At 46.4% G+C, this 8,686-nt stretch overlaps 1 long non-coding RNA gene across 1 annotated transcript; it reads left to right on the top strand.

Annotated features, from left to right (window-relative positions):
- Window positions 1-6,798: 6,798 nt before the first annotated feature.
- On the top strand, window positions 6,799-8,313 carry LOC116977603. Its single transcript, XR_004413257.1, has 3 exons — window positions 6,799-7,142; window positions 7,639-7,724; window positions 8,151-8,313. It is a non-coding gene; the product is annotated as an uncharacterized LOC116977603 (long non-coding RNA).
- The last annotated feature ends 373 nt before the right edge of the window (window positions 8,314-8,686 follow it).

An 8,686-nucleotide genomic window follows, 5' to 3' on the forward strand; every position in this document is an offset into this window, starting at 1 on the left:
GAATTTTAGTCTAAATGTATTAGACTACATTAATATTGGTCCAACCTGTAGGAGTCCTGACTGCAGAGACACAATGGTCCTGGTTGGCGATACATCTCCAGGCATTGTCCACATGTCCAAGTGTTTTTACCTTGAGGACTAGAATCTTCTCACACAGGACTTTCCGACCCACTGAGTTACTCCTGCACTTTGTCTAATTGTAGAGAAGGACGTTGGAACATTTCAAACATTAAAATGTTATGTTCATTTGATTTTTCAGCATCAAGTCTTCCTGGATTTGGTCTTTATGGATGTCAGAGGGAGATAAGGTACGTATTTCTAACCCTCTTCAGTTTAATGGGATAAATGTGTTAAATTATTGATGGCTTTTCCAAATTTGTTTTTTCAACATCGAGGAGCTTGCAGTCTCTGGTAGAGACCGATGTCGGGAAGCTCCAAAGACCACAAAAGGTTTGACTAGACCCGGAGTGAGCTGGGATTCAATCCCCCCAATGCAGATTCCCGACACGGACGGCCCGACTGCCGGCTACGGGAGTCAAGATCATCCCGTCAACAGAAGGCTCAAGGCCCCAGGAGGCCAATGAAGGGAAGAGTTTGAACTTTGTGTTCTGTTGCTTTTTATTGGTATGAGTGTATGGTAAATGAAATTCCTCGTGTTGCAAACATACTTTTTTGCAACACGAGCCACCCCATGCTTGAATCATGAGTAAATACACAGTGCTGGAGGAACTTGGAGGGTTTGACAACCCCTGAAGGATTGGACAGATGACTAATCGGGTCAGGAGTTCTCAGTCTGAAATACGGGGGAGCTGGAAATGAGGTGGGGGTTGGGCACTGCCTGACAAGTGATGGGTGAATTACAGGTGAGTGGGTGATGGGCAAATGGATGGAGTAAGTGCCAAAGGCTGAAGGTGAAAGTGATAAAACATGTTGGATAAGGACAAGAACTGTGAAATGTAAAACCAGGATGAGGTGGGGTTGGAAGGTAAAAGGGAAATATGGACAAGGAGTTGAGAGATGAGCATACTTCCCCTCATTAATTAAATAATATTAATTAAATATTAATAATAACTAAATAGTAATAACTAAATAGTAATAACTAAATAGTATCAAATAGTAATAACTAAGTAATAGCAACTAACTAGTCCTTGTACGCTATTCTCCCAAACAGTCCCATATTCCCTCTTTCCCTTCCACTCACCTGTCCTAGTTTCATATTTCCGTTCTCTCCTTATTTGGCATGTTGTCCCTTTCACCTTGAGCCTTTGGCACTCACTCCATCCATATGCTCATCACGCCTCACATGTACCACCTATTTCCTTGCTGGCTTTGTCCTGCTTGCCTCTGCCTCTTTTCACTCTCTTTCATCAGTCTGAGGAAGGTTGCTAACCTGAGGTGTCATCTGTCCATTCCACTTGCAGTCAGGCAGATTGTGCCTGAACTGCTGAATGCCTCCAGCACTTTGTCTTTGGACAGAGCCATGTTCCCCGGTTGTAGTTGGCTCCTGTTACAGGGAAAGTAGAGTTTAATATTTTTGACGGAAGCTCTGGGGGGTTGGGGTTCTCCAGGTATTTTTAACCATCTGGACACCACTGAATGTTTGTTTATATCTAACATTTAAATGTCCACGTGAAGAGTGAGGCATCGGGCAACAAGGGAGACACTTGTGAAATATAATGGGTATTTGATGTAACTGGGGTGTTGCGGTGCTTGTAAATTGTGTCAGTGCAGCAGCAACTCGATGGGTGCAGCAACATCGCTGGAGAGCATGGATTGGTAATTCTGGATTGGGACTCTTCAGACCTTAAACTCTTAAGGTAGTCTAAATATATTCGACTACATCATTATTGGTCCAACCTGTAGGAGTCCTGACTGCATAGACACAATGGCCCTGGTTGGAGATACATCTCCAGGCATTGTCCACATGTCCAAGTGTTTTTACCTTGAGGACTGTCCAACCAGGACTGTCCAACCTACTGAGTTACTCCTGCACGTTATCTAATTGTAGAGAAGGATGTTGGAACATTTCAAACATTAAAATGTTATGTTAATTTGATTTTTAGCATCAAGTCTTCCTGGATTTGGTCTTTATGGATGGCATGGGAGATAAGGTACGCATTTCTAACCCTCTTCAGTTTAATGTGATAAATGTGTTAAATTATTGATGGCTTTTCCAAATTTGTTTCTTCAACATCGAGGAGCTCGCAGTCTCTGGTAGAGACTGATGTCGGGAAGCTCTAAATAACGCAAAAGGTTCGTCTAGACCCCGAGTGAGCTGGGATGGCTGGCACGGACGGCCCGACTGCCGGCTACGGGAGCCAAGATCGTGCCGTCAACGGAAGGCTCGAGGCCCAAGACCACGGGAGACCAAAGAAGGGAAGAGTTTGAACTTTGTGTTCTGTTGCTTTTTATTGGTATGAGTGTATGGTAAATGAAATTCCTCGTGTTGCAAACATACTTTTTTTTTTATTTGCAACACGAGTCACCCCATGCTTGAATCATGAGTAAGTACACAGTGCTGGAGGAACTTGGTGGGTTTAACAATCTCTGAAGGATTGGACAGATGATTAATCGGGTCGGGAGCTCTCAGTCTGAAATACGGGGGAGAGCTGGAAATTAGGTGGGGGTTGGGCACTGCCTGACAAGTGATGGGTGGATTACAGGTGAGTGGGTGATGGGCAAATGGATGGAGTAAGTGCCAAAGGTTGAAGGTGAAAGTGATCAAACATGTTGGATAAGGACAAGAACTGAAATGTAAAACCAGGGTGAGGTGGGGTTGGAAGGTAAAAGGGAAATATGGACAAGGAGTTGAGAGATGAGCATACTTCATTAACTAAGTAATAACTAAATGGTAATAACTAAATAATAGTAATAACTAAATGGTAATAACTAAATAATGATAATAAGTAAATAATGATAATAACTAAATAGTAATAACTGAGAAATACCAACTAACTAGTCCTTGTATGCTCATCTCTCAAACAGGAGTTCCATATTCCCTCTATCCCTTCCACCCATCTTTCCTGGTTTCATATTTCCGTTCTCTCCTTATTTGGCATTTTGTCCCTTTCACCTTGAGCTTTTGGCACCCACTCCATCCATATGCTCATCACGCCTCATGTACCACCTATTTACTTGCTGGCTTTGTCCTGTGTGCCTCTGCCTCTTTTCACTCCCTTTCATCAGTCTGAGGAAGGTTGCTGACCTGAGGTGTCATCTGTCCATTCTACTTGCAGTCAGGCAGATTGTGCCTGAACTGCTGAATGCCTCCAGCACTTTGTCTTTGGACAGAGCCATGTTCCCTGGTTGTAGTTGGCCCTGTTACAGGGAACGCAGAGTTTAATATTGTGGGTAAGTCTCACTTTTATTAATGCTGCCCTTCCAAGTACTGTAGTTTTTGCAGTTGGTTTAAATCTCTGATTTGGATACATCTGCATTGACACAATTTCCCAAAGACTTGGCTCTATGGGGTTGTTGGGGTTTGGGGTCAGGGTTAGGTTGTGATTTATCGGACAGTGGGAAACATGCCCTCTGGTGCTTATCGATCTCCCCCTGGGGATTCCTTTTCACCATGTACTGTCACTTGGTATTTGGCCCACGGTTTCATCACTCTTGTCCAAATCTATTTGCCTTACACTTGCCCTTCCATAGATTTGTGGGAGTCAGTCAGGATCCACACTAGGTTTGAGTTTATGCAAGGTTTAGGCCATTGGGCTGTTTCGTCTGTAGCGCTTCAATCCATAGCCTCTCCGCTCTCTTCCGTCTCCCTATTGTCCAATTTATGTTTGTTTCCAGGCCCATGATCTCTAGGGACTGGATCCCATGTTGCTGCAAGAGTCTGCTAATGGGTATGGATTGGTCCCCCCTTGTGATGTTGCTGAGGTGTCCTGTCAGTCTGACTTTGATGCTGTTACCTGTTTCACCTATGTACAGTAAATTGCACTCTTTACATCTAATTGCATACACCACATTATTTTGCTCACAAGTTATCCTCTGCGCTATCTGGCCTCTCTTCCCTGTTACACTGTTCTCTATATTTTTGGCTATTACTAAGTGGGTGCAGGCTCCACACCGTCTCTGCCCGCAGTCCGGGGCTGTGTGTAGACTTGTACTGACCAGGATGTCCTTCAGATTTTTAGCCCTCTTGTATGCTGACATTACCTTGTACCCCTTTAGTGTGGCAAATCCCCTTTGGAATTGTTCAAACCGGCCCTTGACTATTTTGTGAGCCTGGAAAGCCATGTTGCCATATCTTGTTATTAGTGGCAAGTTCAATGTCGTCCCCAGCCTAGGTCTGGATGCTTGTTTGCTTTTTAGAAAATCTGACTTAATGCGTCTTAATTTCCGTTTGCAGTAACCCCTCTGTCTGAGGGCGGTGAAGAGGATGCTTGTGGCCTGGTTGAAATCCTCCTCCCTAGTACATATACGGTGGAAGCGGGTCAGTTGTGACTTAACGATACCCCTGAAGGTGTGTTTTGGGTGGTGGCTCATGGTGTGTAGGAGGGTGTGGGTGTCTGTGGGTTTGAAAAATACTTTGGTAGCTAATTTGTGGTCTTGGGTATCTGATGGTAGTTTAAAGACAGTGGTGTCGAGGAAGTCCACCCTCTGCTGGCTGGTCGTGGCCTTTACTTTGATGGATGGGTGGTGGGCATTGAGTATGTCAATAAACTCCTCTAATTCCCCTTCTGAGTGTGTCCACACTCCCCAAATGTCATCTAGGAATCTGTAATAGCACATTAGATGCTTCGGACATTTGTGGAAAACTGTCTCCTCCCATTCTGCCATGTATATGTTGGCATAAGCTAGGGCAAACTTCTTCCCCATTGCTGTACCTTTGACTTGTAAATAGAGCTCCCTGTTAAATTTAAAGTCATTCTTAGTCAAACCCAGATCCAGTAGTTTAATTAGGGCCTCGTCTGGTCTCTCTGGGTCAGGATTTCTCTGTAGGATGTTTTTAACTGCCTGTATCCCCCTGTCTGTCTCTATGTTTGTGAACAGGCTTTCCTCATCCATGGTGAAGAGTATTGCGTTGGGTGGTATGTTAAGGGAGTTAACTATTCGGGTGAAGTGGTAGGTGTCTTTGATGTAGTTGGGGTGTTGTTGTGCCAGTGGGTTAAGGTAGTGGTCAATGTATTCTGCTACCACAAAGGATTCGCTACTGCAATCTGACACTATGGGCCTACCTGGCAGTATTTCTCCAGGTACTTACAAAATTCTTAAGGGGTTGGACAGGCTAGATGCAGGAAGATTGCTCCCGATGTTGGGGAAGTCCAGGACAAGGGGTCACAGCTTAAGGATAAGGGGGAAATCCTTTAAAACCGAGATGAGAAGAACTTTTTTCACACAGAGAGTGGTGAATCTCTGGAACTCCCTGCCACAGAGGGTAGTCGAGGCCAGTTCATTGGCTATATTTAAGAGGGAGTTAGATGTGGCCCTGGTGGCTAAGGGGATCAGAGGGTATGGAGAGAAGGCAGGTACGGGATACTGAGTTGGATGATCAGCCATGATCATATTGAATGGCGGTGCAGGCTCGAAGGGCCGAATGGCCTACTCCTGCACCTAATTTCTATGTTTCTATGTTTACTGTCCACGTGTCTGGGTTTTTGTGTTTCTTTGGGAGCATGTAGAATTTCCTCGCCCTGGGTTGTGCTCCTGTCAAGTATTCTACTTGTTTGTCTAGGATGTATCCTGATCTCTTAAGCTCTTCCAAAATGTCCCCTATTTCCTTTTGTGTTTCTTTATATATGGGCTCATCTAACTTAGTGTAGTGTTCTATCTTGTTCAGTTGACTATGTGCCTCGAAGAGGTAATGTTGTCTGTCCATGATGACTATAGTGCTCCCCTTGTCTGCTGGTTTGATCACTATCTCGTTGTTCTCCTTCAGCTCTGTCAAGGCCTGCCTCTCTTTTCTGGTGATGTTAGACTTATCTTTTGTTGTAGGCATATCCCCAATGGCTGATGCTGTCTCTGTTATAAATTCTGTTATCTCCCTCGGGACATCCTCGTCGTCTGGGGACCATCCTGTGAGTGGCCTGAAGGGTATGGTTTCGGCAGGTTCTGCGTCACTGAAGTGGTGTATTAACTTAATGAATCGATATAATCTGGGTAGGTCACCCTGCACTTGTTCCTTGTGGGTTTTGGGAGTAGGGACGAAGGTGAGGCCTCTGTTCAGTACCCTCTCTTGGGTTTCGGTAAGGGAGAATGTCTGAGAAAGGTTGATTGTTTTCCCTAGTTGTGGGCCTCGCCTCTCTTGGCATAGTGTCCCTAACAGTTTAAATGCTTCATCCACTCTCTGATCATGGCTCGGGCTGTGGGTTCTGTCCAGTGGACGTGGTCTGGGACTACTTTAAACTGGTTGGTGGGAATGTGTTTCTTGGTGTGTATGTAGTCATTAAGTTGTCTGAGTGTCCTGCTCTGGTGCTGGGAGAGACTGGCTGAAGTTGATCATAGGGATCCATATGCTGGCATTAGGGAATTTTCGACTGGCCATCTTGATTAGTGTTTGGAGTTGTTTGATGGCAGTCTGTGGTCTTTGTCCCTTATTATTAATGCCAAATGAGAGAATGACTTTTTGAGTTTCTGGACATTGGCTCAATTTGTCCAGAATGGAAGTACCATGTATAAATTTGTCTCCTGGGTAGCTGTCCAATTGTATGTTATTGTTGGAGAATTTAGGGATCTTGGCAATGTTGGAATCTCCAATTATTAAAATAGGTTTGCTGGGTTGTAATTTCCAGGTAACATTTTTGTAACTTTTATTGGGGTGTCTGGTAACTTCGGCCAGCTTCTTCCCTGGACCCCTCCTTGTGTACTGCTGAAATTCATCCTGTGAGTTACTATCTGTGTTTAAAGTCCTCTGGTGCTGCGTGCAGGCCCTACGTGCTGGTCTGACTCTCTGTGCTGGGACCCCGTGTGTTGGAGTGGAAAGGGTAGGTGCGTGGGAAGGTGTTGCAGTACCGGACATGTTTACCTGTGGCACCGCGGTCGTGACGTCCCTTCCGGCCGTCTCCGTGGTCGGTTCAGTCTCGCCCCGGGAGGGTCTGTGCTCGGCCCGTGGTCTCTGGGGGAGGGGGCCGTGGGTGCTCTGGCGTGAGCAGAGGCTCCGGTAGATGAGGGAGGACGTGCTGGGGGAATCGGAGCATGTGGGTCGTGACCAGTCCTCTGACCACGTCCCGGTCACGGACCGGAAGTGGGCCTGGGGCTCGCGTGCCTGGGAGAGCGGCTGGGCCTGGTCCTGTTGCTGGGGTCACAACACCAAAATCTGGGGGCTGGTGGGTGGACACACCGGGGTGGTGGGTTTGGGTTATGTCGGGGCTGGTGGGAGTGGTGGTGCGGCCGCGGGGAGCGGGGCCAAGGGGAACGGAGCCAAGGGGAACGGAGCGGGGTGCGCTCTGGATGGGGCGTGATGTCGCCCAAGCCGTGCGGGGCCGCTCAATCTGGTTTTCCTGTGAAATAGTAAACAAATTTTGCGGGATATGTACCGCTACATTAGACATTACAGCCGCTGGCCTGGGGGTCTGGAAATCCCGCAAGCTGCTGCGCTGTTCAGGCCCAGTCTCTGAGGTCAGGTTCAAAACTCGATGTCTAAGGTCCTCCATTCTGATTTTAAATTTATCTCCCAAATTTCTCTTGTTCTAGATTAGGGCCTTGGCGACAGCCTCCTGCACACGATCAGTAGGCTGGCCCTGGCGGTATTCATCATCCAAATATTCCAGACTGTTTGGGTAATGTTCAATCAAAATTTGTCATGTTTATTTTGCCCAGGTTTCAGCATTAGAAGCCAATTTCTTTAATGTTTCCTGGGTGGGATTTCACAAAGTGTGTTAATATCTTTGCTTGCCTCGTGAGACCCCTGGGGGGTGTATTCCGTCCTTTTAGAACTCCTAGATGGTGTAAAGCCAGGGCCATTTTATAAATAACTCTCACAGCAACTGCAAAGGAATCCCTCTGTCTAGGTTGATTCCTGTGCTGGTTGCGATTCACCACATTACTGTTAAGCAATCTCCCCCCTCTCCCCTCTGCATGTTACAACTCATTTCTGGTTTAGTAGATTATGCTGCAATGCTAACACAGTCAAATCTAAGCATCAATTATCTCTAGCGTCGTAGGGTTAACACCAAGGTGCTCACCAGTTCTTTGGTTCTTTACAGCTCGCGGAGACCGCTTGCCGAACTCTTCCCGACTGGGCAATGATTTTCCAGTTTCGCTATCTCTGTAGCTTCTTCAGGGAAAGAGATCTGATTCTCGTCGGTTAGGGTTTTTAAGGGGTAGGTTGATGTTCCTCCCTTTCTGGGTGGAGCTTCCCATGTGCTCGGTCCACTTTGGTTGGGCTCACCCTGTTCTTTGTTTGGACTGGTCGGTCCACTTCCATTGTTTGTAATTAGATTAGATTAGATTAGATTAGATAGCCTTTATTGTCATTCAGACCGAAGTCTGAACGAAATTGCAGCAGTCAAACATACAATACAATAAAAAAACAACAATAAACACATATTAACATCCACCACAGTGAGTCCACCCAGCATCTCCTCACTGTGATGGAGGCAAAAGTCTTAGGGCTGCAGTCTCTTCCCTCCTCTTCTCACTCTGCGCTGAGGCGATACCCCACCGGGCGATGTTAAAAACTGTCCCGGGGTGATCGAAGCTGCCGCCCACCAGTCCTGCTGATGCAGCCGCTGGCCCGCGG

This window comes from Amblyraja radiata, chromosome 10 (assembly GCF_010909765.2).
Source record: "Amblyraja radiata isolate CabotCenter1 chromosome 10, sAmbRad1.1.pri, whole genome shotgun sequence".
NCBI lineage: Eukaryota > Metazoa > Chordata > Chondrichthyes > Rajiformes > Rajidae > Amblyraja > Amblyraja radiata.